Source organism: Gossypium raimondii, chromosome 4 (assembly GCF_025698545.1).
Source record: "Gossypium raimondii isolate GPD5lz chromosome 4, ASM2569854v1, whole genome shotgun sequence".
NCBI classification, from domain to species: domain Eukaryota; kingdom Viridiplantae; phylum Streptophyta; class Magnoliopsida; order Malvales; family Malvaceae; genus Gossypium; species Gossypium raimondii.
Window position 1 is genome coordinate 5,241,281 of NC_068568.1, and position 15,100 is coordinate 5,256,380.

The following is a 15,100-nucleotide window of genomic DNA, read 5'->3' on the forward strand; positions in this document are numbered from 1 at the left end:
GTTTAAAAGTATGCTCTGTGCTTGCCATTATCGTATGGATCCTGCACATCAGAAATTAAACTTGGGAAAAAGATACTATTAGAATCTGGTAAGTTTGAAGAAGTAGTCCAGTTTAAAGGTATTAACAGCTAAAAGGCAGTGCCTGTTGAATGGCCGTGAGGAAAGGCTTGTATTTTGGCATAGCATACTGCTTTGTTATGATCCTTTAAAGCTGCGATATCCGTCTTCATACTCATCACCCCCTAATGCCAAAATCTGTGTCTTTCCTCACGGCCATTCAATGAGCCGCGCCTTTTAGCATAGCATACTGCTTTGTTATGATCCTTTAAAGCTGCGATATCCGTCTTCATACTCATCACCCCTATTGGTATCGAGCGAAAGAGCACAGATTTACATGCGAATCTGATAACTCTTAGACTTTCTTTCATTAGAAAACCCAGTTTTAGAAAGGAAGAGATATTTTCAATCATGAGTTCAAGTTCGGACTATCTACTTCTCAAGCACCGGTCTCCTTACCTAGTTTTCCTTTACGATCACACTCTGCAAAAAGATTTCATCTTTATATGAAATAGAGTATTTCACTGAAGAAGAAAAGGTCCAAGCTACGGACCTGCCTCTTGTAAATCCTTATTCTACTTATGAAAGACCCTCTTTTTCTCCTCTTAGAAGTATTAAAGTTCTTATTACTACTAGTAGGAAAAATGTTAAAGAATATGTATGATCATCTAAATTGATAAGCATCTTATCTATGGCGGCGGGAAGAGCAATTTGTGACTTTGGAAATCCTCCAACTTTCCACAGATTGGATTCAACATGGATATTCACACATCCACTTTGGAGCGATCGGACTTGCGTTAAACTACCACGAAACTTCATGGAAACCTGTAGTTTCCAGAATTGCTTTGCTAGATTCCAGGTATAAGAGATACCAGGATGCTTGCATTGGAACTGTTGAAGCCACATTAAGTTCAGGAATGGCTATGGTAACCTTGTTTCCAAATTTTACGATGTCTCTCCAAGATCCCAATCTTCTGGATACCCTTAAAGTTCAGATCCAGATAATTGGAGCAGAAATGGTCGAATCTGCTGTTACAGCCACTCTACACTACCAAATAGTGTATAGAGTTCAGGACCATGCTTTCAAATTAACAAACCAAGGATCAGAAGATTCCCTCCTTATTTCAGTGAATACAAGGGAGGAACCCCACTGTGTACATGTCCCAAAGCAAATCCCTAAACAGGAGCTTTTGAAGCTTTTACCAGAAAAGTGGGTGACAAATTATGAACAGATCCATCAACATGATCAGCCAATCAGATCTTCTAAAAGCGGATAATTACTAAGGCGAGATGGCACTAGTGAGATCAGGTTTGATCATAGTCATCTAAAACAGTTACCAACTCCTCCGATTTTCTCCACACAAATGATGCTACAACCGGTACCTTTTGAAGCACCAGATCCAGGTCCAGAAACACCGCTTATACAAAGCTTTCACCCAATGGAAAGCCTTTGTGTCTTTTAAAGATCCCAGGACATTGTCCACAGGATATTAATTGTTCTGTCAAGGATGTCGAATGATGCTTTTGAATATCTTGATGAAGAAATCGGCGATCCATGAGAAGAAAAACAAGAAAAAATCAACTCGAGACGAGTTTTACGAGAGATGGATGAATGGAGATCCGGATATTGGCCCTTTAGGGGAAGATAACGAAAAATTTGTCTATCTTGTGAACTATTCAGCTAAAAGTCCGCAACTTCCTAAAGTTCAGAACCAACCTCCATCACCACCACCGTCTCCACCGAGAAAAACCCAGATCAATGGCTAGCCAAGCCTTTACGGCAGCCGTGCTACAAGAAGATTAACAAATGGGTTAAAAAGCACAACCAGTTCCAGACATGTGCTCAAGAAGAACAAAAAACAGTTGTCCCGCGCCAGAGAATTCTCAAGTGAGAATGGTTTAGAAGAAGAAATAAAATACGAGTGTGTTTATAAATCATGTCTCTCTAAATCTCTTATCCTCTCTTCCTGACTGAAAATGGTCTATCTATGTAAGAAAGTCTCTCATGAGTTTAAAAGTATGCTCTGTGCTTGCCATTATCGTATGGATCCCGCACATCGAAATTAAACTTGGGAAAAAGATACTATTAGAATCGGTGAGTTTGAAGAAGTAGTCCAGTTTAAAGGTATTAATGACTAAAAGCGATTACTGTTGAATGGCCGTGAGGAAAGACACGTATTTTGGCATAGCATACATCTTTGTTATGATCCTTTAAAGCTGCGATATCCGTCTTCATACTCATCACAAGAGAGAAGTTCTTCCCAAAATATCATCCTTCATGAGCACGAAATACCTTGAGACACCCAGCAAATTCATCGAAATGAGTCTTCCTCGGAAGATTGGAGATATCGAGAAAATCATGACTTTCTGAAGAAGTTTGATTCTCCCCGAAATTATGGCCACATCCTCGGTATAAAAGTAGAAGAAGCCTCGAAGAAGAAATAGAGAGGTAGAAGAACCATCAAATGCAAGAACAACACCCCATGTTTCAGCGGGAAGATGGTTTTCACTCTTGATGACATTCCTATAACGGATGGCGGAAAGATTACTCTCTTTCATATAGGAATTGAGTTTTTATTCGGATCTCCGGCATTTCGACAAATGCCATTAACAATGAAGAAGCCGGAAATTCACAAGCACCATGGGATGTCGAGAAGATCCACCGACACCTTATCAACAACGGTTGAAAGATGCCTTAATGGAATACCGGTCAATATACGATCCAAAGGAATGGTCTCAAGAATATCCGATGTTTTGCAGCCAAGCAGTACAAGACACACCAGCATGGAAGGATGTGCAAGAAGATAATTCAAGATGGAAAGATATTCAAGAATCATCTCAGATAGATCCACCTCAACAAACAGACACAAGTGATGTGATACCACCTGACGACCTTGAAAGACGCATTGAACAAATGTATCTCAGATGCTATAGAGCACGTGAAAAGAAAAGGATAAAGATTGAAGAATTGAATATCACGTCCGACATAGATACTGATTATGATGATGAGTCATTAGAATAAAGCAGATTCCCTCTTATCTGCTTTGTCCTTATGTAAATTATTGTTGACCTTTTACTTAGACTACTGAGTCACTACCTTTTAGTCATGTCTAATAATGAGTCTATGTAAAAATAGGTGTAAAAGCAGATTCCTTCTTATCTGCATAGGAATGATCTTTCCCTATATAAGGATGAAAGTCTCTCAGTTGTGAGGCAGAATGGTTTAGAAGAAGAAATAAAATACGAGTGTGTTTATAAATCATGTCTCTCTAAATCTCTTATCCTCTCTTCCTGACTGAAAATGGTCTATCTATGTAAGAAAGTCTCTCATGAGTTTAAAAGTATGCTCTGTGCTTGCCATTATCGTATGGATCCGCACCGAGAAATTAAACTTGGGAAAAGATACTATTAGAATCGGTAAGTTTGAAGAAGTAGTCCGGTTTAAAGGTATTAATGACTAAAAAGCGATTACTGTTGAATGGCCGTGAGGAAAGGCTTGTATTTTGGCATAGCATACTGCTTGTTATGATCCTTTAAAGCTGCGATATCCGTCTTCATACTCATCACCCCTAATGCCAAAATCTGAGTCTTTCCTCACGGCCATTCAACGAGCCTTCGCCTTTTAGCATAGCATACCTGCTGTTATGATCCTTTAAACTGCGATATCCCGTCTTCATACTCATCAGCCCCCTATTGGTATCAGAGCCAGAAAGAGCCTGTATTTCTGTACAGAATACAGTAACTCTTAGACTTTCTTTCATTAGAAAACCCAGTTTTAGAAAGGAAGAGATATTTTCAATCATGAGTTCAAGTTCCAGACTATCTACTTCTCAAGCACCAGTCTCCTTACCTAGTTTTCCTTTACGATCACACTCTGCAAAAAAGATTTCATCTTTATATGAAATAGAGTATTTCACTGAAGAAGAAAAGGTCAAGCTACGGACACGCCTCTTGTAAATCCTTATTCTACTTATGAAAGACCCTCTTTTCTCCTCTTAGAAGTATTAAAGTTCTTATTACTACTAGTAGGAAAATGTTAAAGAATATGTCTGATCATCTAAATTCGATAAGCATCTTATCTATGGCGGCCAGGAAGAGCAATTTGTGACTTTGGAAATCCCCTCCAACTTTCCACAGGACTGGATTCAACATGGATATTCACACATCCACTTTGGAGCAGTCAGACTTGCGTTAAACTACCACGAAACTTCAGGGAAACCTGTAGTTTCCAGAATTGCTTTGCTAGATTCCAGGTATAAGAGATACCAGGATGCTTGCATTGGAACTGTTGAAGCCACATTAAGTTCAGGAATGGCTATGGTAACCTTGTTTCCAAATTTTACGATGTCTCTCCAAGATCCCAATCTTCTGGATACCCTTAAAGTTCAGATCCAGATAATTGGAGCAGAAATGGTCGAATCTGCTGTTACAGCCACTCTACACTACCAAATAGTGTATAGAGTTCAGGACCATGCTTTCAAATTAACAAACCAAGGATCAGAAGATTCCTCCTTATTTCGGTGAATACAAGGAGGAACCCCTTGTGTACATGTCCCAAAGCAAATCCTAAGCAGGAGCTTTTGAAGCTTTTACCGAGAAAAGTGGGTGACAAATTATGAGCAGATCCATCAACATGATCACCAATCGATCTTCTAAAAGCCAGATAATTACTAAGGCAGATGGCACTAGTGAGATCAGGTTTGATCATAGTTATCTAAAACAGTTACCAACTCCTCCGATTTTCTCCACACAAATGATGCTACAACCGGTACCTTTTGAAGCACGGATCCAGTCGAAACACCGCTTATACAAAGCTTTCATTGATGGAAAGCCTTTGTGTCTTTTAAAGATCCCACGGGACATTGTCCACAGGATATTAATTGTTCTGTCAAGGATGTCAGAATGATGCTTTTGAATATCTTGATGAAGAAATCAGACGATCCCGCAGAAAGAAAAACAAGAAAAAATCAACTCAGACAGAGTTTTACGAGAGATGGATGAATGGAGATCCAGATATTGGCCCTTTAGGGGAAGATAACGGAAAATTTGTCTATCTTGTGAACTATTCAGCTAAAAGTCCGCAACTTCCTAAAGTTCAGAACCAACCTCCATCACCACCACCGTCTCCACCGAGAAAAACCCAGATCAATGGCTAGCCAAGCCTTTACTGGCGGTAGTGCTACAAGAAGATTAACAAATGGGTTAAAAAGCACAACCAGTTCGGACATGTGCTCAAGAAGAACAAAAAGCAGTTGTCCCCTTTCAGAGAATTCTGAAGTGAGAATGGTTTAGAAGAAGAAATAAAATCTGAGTGTGTTTATAAATCATGTCTCTAAATCTCTTATCCTCTCTTCGATTGAAAATGGTCTATCTATGTAAGAAAGTCTCTCATGAGTTTAAAAGTATGCTCTGTGCTTGCCATTATCGTATGGATCTGCACATGAGAAATTAAACTTGGGAAAAAGATACTATTAGAATCGGTGAGTTTGAAGAAGTAGTCGGTTTAAAGGTATTAATGACTAAAAGCGATTACTGTTGAATGGCCGTGAGGAAAGACCTGTATTTTGGCATAGCATACATGCTGTTATGATCCTTTAAACTGCGATATCCCGTCTTCATACTCATCACAGTAGAGAAGTTCTTCCCAAAATATCTATCCTTCATGAGCCTGAAATACCTTGAGACACCCCAGCAAATTCATCGAAAGAGTCTTCCTCGGAAGATTGGAGATATCGAAAATCATGACTTTCCTGAAGAAGTTTCAGATTCTCCCCCAGAAATTATGGCCACATCCTCTGGTATAAAAGTAGAAGAAGCCTCAGAAGAAGAAATGACAGAGGTAGAAGAACCATCAAATGCAAGAACAACACCCCATGTTTCAACGGGGAAGATGGTTTTCACTCTTGATGACATTCCTATAACGGATGGCGGAAAGATTACTCTCTTTCATATAGGAATTGAGTTTTTTATTCCAGATCTCCAGCATTTCCTGACAAATGCCATTAACAATGAAGAAGCCCCGGAAATTCACAAGCACCATGGGATGTCCAGAAAGATCCACCGACACCTTATCAACAACAGTTGAAAGATGCCTTAATGGAATACCAGTCCAATATACCTGATCCAAAGGAATGGTCTCAAGAATATCCGATGTTTTGCAGCCAAGCAGTACAAGACACACCAGCATGGAAGGATGTGCAAGAAGATAATTCAAGATGGAAAGATATTCAAGAATCATCTCAGATAGATCCACCTCAACAAACAGACACAAGTGATGTGATACCACCTGACGACCTTGAAAGACGCATTGAACAAATGTATCTCAGATGCTATAGAGCACGTGAAAAGAAAAGGATAAAGATTGAAGAATTGAATATCACGTCCGACATAGATACTGATTATGATGATGAGTCATTAGAATAAAGCAGATTCCCTCTTATCTGCTTTGTCCTTATGTAAATTATTGTTGACCTTTTACTTAGACTACTGAGTCACTACCTTTTAGTCATGTCTAATAATGAGTCTATGTAAAAATAGGTGTAAGCGATTCCTTCTTATCTGCATAGGAATGATCTTTCCTATATAAGGATGAAAGTCTCTCGGTTGTGAGGCGAATGGTTTAGAAGAAGAAATAAAATACGAGTGTGTTTATAAATCATGTCTCTAAATCTCTTATCCTCTCTTCCGTTGAAAATGGTCTATCTATGTAAGAAAGTCTCTCATGAGTTTAAAAGTATGCTCGTGCTTGCCATTATCGTATGGATCCGCACATCGAGAAATTAAACTTGGGAAAAAGATACTATTAGAATCGGTAAGTTTGAAGAAGTAGTCCGGTTTAAAGGTATTATGACTAAAAGCGATTACTGTTGAATGGCCGTGAGGAAAGGCTTGTATTTTGGCATAGCATACCTGCTGTTATGATCCTTTAAACTGCGATATCCCGTCTTCATACTCATCAGCCCCCTAATGCCAAAATACAGGTCTTTCCTCACGGCCATTCAACAGGCACTGCCTTTTAGCATAGCATACCTGCTGTTATGATCCTTTAAACTGCGATATCCCGTCTTCATACTCATCAGCCCCCTATTGGTATCGAGCGAGAAGAGCACGTATTTACATGCGAATCTGATAACTCTTAGACTTTCTTTCATTAGAAAACCCGTTTTAGAAAGGAAGAGATATTTTCAATCATGAGTTCAAGTTCCGGACTATCTACTTCTCAAGCACCAGTCTCCTTACCTAGTTTTCCTTACGATCACACTCTGCAAAAAGATTTCATCTTTATATGAAATAGAGTATTTCCTTTGAAGAAGAAAAGGTCAAGCTACGGACACGCCTCTTGTAAATCCTTATTCTACTTATGAAAGACCCTCTTTTCTCCTCTTAGAAGTATTAAAGTTCTTATTACTACTAGTAGGAAAAATGTTAAAGAATATGTACAGTCATCTAAATTCGATAAGCATCTTATCTATGGCGGCCAGGAAGAGCAATTTGTGACTTTGGAAATCCCCTCCAACTTTCCACAGGAATGGATTCAACATGGATATTCACACATCCACTTTGGAGCAGTCGGACTTGCGTTAAACTACCACGAAACTTGAGGAAACACTGTAGTTTCGAATTGCTTGCTAGATTCGGTATAAGAGATACCAGGATGCTTGCATTGGAACTGTTGAAGCCACATTAAGTTCAGGAATGGCTATGGTAACCTTGTTTCCAAATTTTACGATGTCTCTCCAAGATCCCAATCTTCTGGATACCCTTAAAGTTCAGATCCAGATAATTGGAGCAGAAATGGTCGAATCTGCTGTTACAGCCACTCTACACTACCAAATAGTGTATAGAGTTCAGGACCATGCTTTCAAATTAACAAACCAAGGATCAGAAGATTCCCTCCTTATTTCAGTGAATACAAGGGAGGAACCCCACTGTGTACATGTCCCAAAGCAAATCCCTAAACAGGAGCTTTTGAAGCTTTTACCAGAAAAGTGGGTGACAAATTATGAACAGATCCATCAACATGATCAGCCAATCAGATCTTCTAAAAGCCAGATAATTACTAAGGCAGATGGCACTAGTGAGATCAGGTTTGATCATAGTTATCTAAAACAGTTACCAACTCCTCCGATTTTCTCCACACAAATGATGCTACAACCGGTACCTTTTGAAGCACCAGATCCAGGTCCAGAAACACCGCTTATACAAAGCTTTCAGCCCAATGGAAAGCCTTTGTGTCTTTTTAAAGATCCCACAGGACATTGTCCCTGGGATATTAATTGTTCCTGTCAAGGATGTCAGAATGATGCTTTTGAATATCTTGATGAAGAAATCAGACGATCCCGCAGAAAGAAAAACAAGAAAAAATCAACTCAGACAGAGTTTTACGAGAGATGGATGAATGGAGATCCAGATATTGGCCCTTTAGGGGAAGATAACGGAAAATTTGTCTATCTTGTGAACTATTCAGCTAAAAGTCCGCAACTTCCTAAAGTTCAGAACCAACCTCCATCACCACCACCGTCTCCACCGAGAAAAAACCCAGATCAATGGCTAGCCAAGCCTTTACGGCAGCCGTGCTACAAGAAGATTAACAAATGGGTTAAAAAGCACAACCAGTTCCAGACATGTGCTCAAGAAGAACAAAAAACAGTTGTCCCTGCTCAGAGAATTCCTGAAGTGAGAATGGTTTAGAAGAAGAAATAAAATACGAGTGTGTTTATAAATCATGTCTCTCTAAATCTCTTATCCTCTCTTCCTGACTGAAAATGGTCTATCTATGTAAGAAAGTCTCTCATGAGTTTAAAAGTATGCTCTGTGCTTGCCATTATCGTATGGATCCTGCACATCAGAAATTAAACTTGGGAAAAAGATACTATTAGAATCTGGTGAGTTTGAAGAAGTAGTCCAGTTTAAAGGTATTAACAGCTAAAAGGCAGTGCCTGTTGAATGGCCGTGAGGAAAGACCTGTATTTTGGCATAGCATACATGCTGTTATGATCCTTTAAAGCTGCGATATCCGTCTTCATACTCATCACAAGATGAGAAGTTCTTCCCAAAATATCATCCTTCATGAGCACGAAATACCTTGACACCCAGCAAATTCATCAAAAAGCGAGTCTTCCTCGGAAGATTCGGAGATATCGAAAATCATGACTTTCCTGAAGAAGTTTCAGATTCTCCCCCAGAAATTATGGCCACATCCTCTGGTATAAAAGTAGAAGAAGCCTCAGAAGAAGAAATGACAGAGGTAGAAGAACCATCAAATGCAAGAACAACACCCCATGTTTCAACGGGGAAGATGGTTTTCACTCTTGATGACATTCCTATAACCAGATGGCCAGAAAGATTACTCTCTTTCATATAGGAATTGAGTTTTTTATTCCAGATCTCCAGCATTTCCTGACAAATGCCATTAACAATGAAGAAGCCCCGGAAATTCACAAGCACCATGGGATGTCCAGAAAGATCCACCGACACCTTATCAACAACAGTTGAAAGATGCCTTAATGGAATACCAGTCCAATATACCTGATCCAAAGGAATGGTCTCAAGAATATCCGATGTTTTGCAGCCAAGCAGTACAAGACACACCAGCATGGAAGGATGTGCAAGAAGATAATTCAAGATGGAAAGATATTCAAGAATCATCTCAGATAGATCCACCTCAACAAACAGACACAAGTGATGTGATACCACCTGACGACCTTGAAAGACGCATTGAACAAATGTATCTCGGATGCTATAGAGCACGTGAAAAGAAAAGGATAAAGATTGAAGAATTGAATATCACGTCCAGAGCATAGATCTGATTATGATGATGAGTCATTAGAATAAAGCGATTCCTCTTATCGCTTTGTCCTTATATAAATTATTGTTGACCTTTTACTTAGACTCTTGAGTCACTACCTTTTAGTCATGTCTAATAATGAGTCTATGTAAAAATAGGTGTAAAAGCAGATTCCTTCTTATCTGCATAGGAATGATCTTTCCCTATATAAGGATGAAAGTCTCTCAGTTGTGAGGCAGAATGGTTTAGAAGAAGAAATAAAATACGAGTGTGTTTATAAATCATGTCTCTCTAAATCTCTTATCCTCTCTTCCTGACTGAAAATGGTCTATCTATGTAAGAAAGTCTCTCATGAGTTTAAAAGTATGCTCTGTGCTTGCCATTATCGTATGGATCCTGCACATCAGAAATTAAACTTGGGAAAAAGATACTATTAGAATCTGGTAAGTTTGAAGAAGTAGTCCAGTTTAAAGGTATTAACAGCTAAAAGGCAGTGCCTGTTGAATGGCCGTGAGGAAAGGCTTGTATTTTGGCATAGCATACCTGCTGTTATGATCCTTTAAACTGCGATATCCCGTCTTCATACTCATCAGCCCCCTAATGCCAAAATACAGGTCTTTCCTCACGGCCATTCAACAGGCACTGCCTTTTAGCATAGCATACCTGCTGTTATGATCCTTTAAACTGCGATATCCCGTCTTCATACTCATCAGCCCCCTATTGGTATCAGAGCCAGAAAGAGCCTGTATTTCTGTACAGAATACAGTAACTCTTAGACTTTCTTTCATTAGAAAACCCAGTTTTAGAAAGGAAGAGATATTTTCAATCATGAGTTCAAGTTCCAGACTATCTACTTCTCAAGCACCAGTCTCCTTACCTAGTTTTCCTTTACGATCACACTCTGCAAAAAAGATTTCATCTTTATATGAAATAGAGTATTTCACTGAAGAAGAAAAGGTCCAAGCTACGGACCTGCCTCTTGTAAATCCTTATTCTACTTATGAAAGACCCTCTTTTTCTCCTCTTAGAAGTATTAAAGTTCTTATTACTACTAGTAGGAAAATGTTAAAGAATATGTAGATCATCTAAATTCGATAAGCATCTTATCTATGGCGGCGGGAAGAGCAATTTGTGACTTTGGAAATCCTCCAACTTTCCACAGATGGATTCAACATGGATATTCACACATCCACTTTGGAGCGGTCGGACTTGCGTTAAACTACCACGAAACTTGAGGAAAACTGTAGTTTCGATTGCTTGCTAGATTCGGTATAAGAGATACCGGATGCTTGCATTGGGCTACTGAAGCCACATTAAGTTCGGGAATGGCTATGGTAACCTTGTTTCCAAATTTTACGATGTCTCTCCAAGATCCCAATCTTCTGGATACCCTTAAAGTTCAGATCCAGATAATTGGAGCAGAAATGGTCGAATCTGCTGTTACAGCCACTCTACACTACCAAATAGTGTATAGAGTTCAGGACCATGCTTTCAAATTAACAAACCAAGGATCGAAGATTCCTCCTTATTTCAGTGAATACAAGGGAGGAACCCCACTGTGTACATGTCCCAAAGCAAATCCCTAAACAGGAGCTTTTGAAGCTTTTACCAGAAAAGTGGGTGACAAATTATGAACAGATCCATCAACATGATCAGCCAATCAGATCTTCTAAAAGCCAGATAATTACTAAGGCAGATGGCACTAGTGAGATCAGTTTGATCATAGTTATCTAAAACGATTACCAACTCCTCCGATTTTCTCCACACAAATGATGCTACAACGGTACCTTTTGAAGCACCGGATCCGAGTCGAAACACCGCTTATACAAAGCTTTGCCCAATGGAAAGCCTTTGTGTCTTTTTAAAGATCCCAGGACATTGTCCCAGGATATTAATTGTTCTGTCAAGGATGTCGAATGATGCTTTTGAATATCTTGATGAAGAAATCAGACGATCCCGCAGAAAGAAAAACAAGAAAAAATCAACTCAGACAGAGTTTTACGAGAGATGGATGAATGGAGATCCAGATATTGGCCCTTTAGGGGAAGATAACGGAAAATTTGTCTATCTTGTGAACTATTGACTAAAAGTCCGCAACTTCCTAAAGTTCGAACCAACCTCCATCACCACCACCGTCTCCACCGAAAAACCCGGATCAATGGCTAGCCAAGCCTTTACGGCGGTAGTGCTACAAGAAGATTAACAAATGGGTTAAAAAGCACAACAGATTCGGACATGTGCTCAAGAAGAACAAAAAGCAGTTGTCCTTTCAGGAGAATTCTGAAGTGAGAATGGTTTAGAAGAAGAAATAAAATACGAGTGTGTTTATAAATCATGTCTCTCTAAATCTCTTATCCTCTCTTCCTGACTGAAAATGGTCTATCTATGTAAGAAAGTCTCTCATGAGTTTAAAAGTATGCTCTGTGCTTGCCATTATCGTATGGATCCTGCACATCAGAAATTAAACTTGGGAAAAAGATACTATTAGAATCTGGTGAGTTTGAAGAAGTAGTCCAGTTTAAAGGTATTAACAGCTAAAAGGCAGTGCCTGTTGAATGGCCGTGAGGAAAGACCTGTATTTTGGCATAGCATACATGCTGTTATGATCCTTTAAACTGCGATATCCCGTCTTCATACTCATCACAGTAGAGAAGTTCTTCCCAAAATATCTGTCCTTCATGAGCCTGAAATACCTTCAGACACCCCAGCAAATTCATCAAAAACAGAGTCTTCCTCAGAAGATTCAGAGATATCAGAAAATCATGACTTTCCTGAAGAAGTTTCAGATTCTCCCCCAGAAATTATGGCCACATCCTCTGGTATAAAAGTAGAAGAAGCCTCAGAAGAAGAAATGACAGAGGTAGAAGAACCATCAAATGCAAGAACAACACCCCATGTTTCAACGGGGAAGATGGTTTTCACTCTTGATGACATTCCTATAACCAGATGGCCAGAAAGATTACTCTCTTTCATATAGGAATTGAGTTTTTTATTCCAGATCTCCAGCATTTCCTGACAAATGCCATTAACAATGAAGAAGCCCCGGAAATTCACAAGCACCATGGGATGTCCAGAAAGATCCACCGACACCTTATCAACAACAGTTGAAAGATGCCTTAATGGAATACCAGTCCAATATACCTGATCCAAAGGAATGGTCTCAAGAATATCCGATGTTTTGCAGCCAAGCAGTACAAGACACACCAGCATGGAAGGATGTGCAAGAAGATAATTCAAGATGAAAAGATATTCAAGAATCATCTCAGATAGATCCACCTCAACAAACAGACACAAGTGATGTGATACCACCTGACGACCTTGAAAGACGCATTGAACAAATGTATCTCAGGTGCTATAGAGCACGTGAAAAGAAAAGGATAAAGATTGAAGAATTGAATATCACGTCCGACATAGATACTGATTATGATGATGAGTCATTAGAATAAAGCAGATTCCCTCTTATCTGCTTTGTCCTTATGTAAATTATTGTTGACCTTTTACTTAGACTACTGAGTCACTACCTTTTAGTCATGTCTAATAATGAGTCTATGTAAAAATAGGTGTAAAAGCAGATTCCTTCTTATCTGCATAGGAATGATCTTTCCCTATATAAGGATGAAAGTCTCTCAGTTGTGAGGCAGAATGGTTTAGAAGAAGAAATAAAATACGAGTGTGTTTATAAATCATGTCTCTAAATCTCTTATCCTCTCTTCCGATGAAAATGGTCTATCTATGTAAGAAAGTCTCTCATGAGTTTAAAAGTATGCTCGTGCTTGCCATTATCGTATGGATCCCGCACATCGAGAAATTAAACTTGGGAAAAAGATACTATTAGAATCGGTAAGTTTGAAGAAGTAGTCGGTTTAAAGGTATTAATAGCTAAAAGCGATTACTGTTGAATGGCCGTGAGGAAAGGCTTGTATTTTGGCATAGCATACTGCTTTGTTATGATCCTTTAAACTGCGATATCCCGTCTTCATACTCATCACCCCTAATGCCAAAATACGTGTCTTTCCTCACGGCCATTCAACGAGTAATCGCCTTTTAGCATAGCATACTGCTTTGTTATGATCCTTTAAAGCTGCGATATCCGTCTTCATACTCATCACCCCTATTGGTATCGAGAGAGAAAGAGCACGTATTTACATGCGAATCTGATAACTCTTAGACTTTCTTTCATTAGAAAACCCAGTTTTAGAAAGGAAGAGATATTTTCAATCATGAGTTCAAGTTCCAGACTATCTACTTCTCAAGCACCAGTCTCCTTACCTAGTTTTCCTTTACGATCACACTCTGCAAAAAAGATTTCATCTTTATATGAAATAGAGTATTTCACTGAAGAAGAAAAGGTCCAAGCTACGGACCTGCCTCTTGTAAATCCTTATTCTACTTATGAAAGACCCTCTTTTTCTCCTCTTAGAAGTATTAAAGTTCTTATTACTACTAGTAGGAAAAATGTTAAAGAATATGTACAGTCATCTAAATTCGATAAGCATCTTATCTATGGCGGCCAGGAAGAGCAATTTGTGACTTTGGAAATCCCCTCCAACTTTCCACAGGACTGGATTCAACATGGATATTCACACATCCACTTTGGAGCAGTCAGACTTGCGTTAAACTACCACGAAACTTCAGGGAAACCTGTAGTTTCCAGAATTGCTTTGCTAGATTCCAGGTATAAGAGATACCAGGATGCTTGCATTGGAACTGTTGAAGCCACATTAAGTTCAGGAATGGCTATGGTAACCTTGTTTCCAAATTTTACGATGTCTCTCCAAGATCCCAATCTTCTGGATACCCTTAAAGTTCAGATCCAGATAATTGGAGCAGAAATGGTCGAATCTGCTGTTACAGCCACTCTACACTACCAAATAGTGTATAGAGTTCAGGACCATGCTTTCAAATTAACAAACCAAGGATCAGAAGATTCCCTCCTTATTTCAGTGAATACAAGGGAGGAACCCCACTGTGTACATGTCCCAAAGCAAATCCCTAAGCAGAGCTTTTGAAGCTTTTACGTAAAAGTGGGTGACAAATTATGAACAGATCCATCAACATGATCAGCCAATCAGATCTTCTAAAAGCCAGATAATTACTAAGGCAGATGGCACTAGTGAGATCAGGTTTGATCATAGTTATCTAAAACAGTTACCAACTCCTCCGATTTTCTCCACACAACCGATGCTACAATGGGGTACCTTTTGAAGCACCGATCCAGTCCGAAACACCGCTTATACAAAGCTTTCACCCAATGGA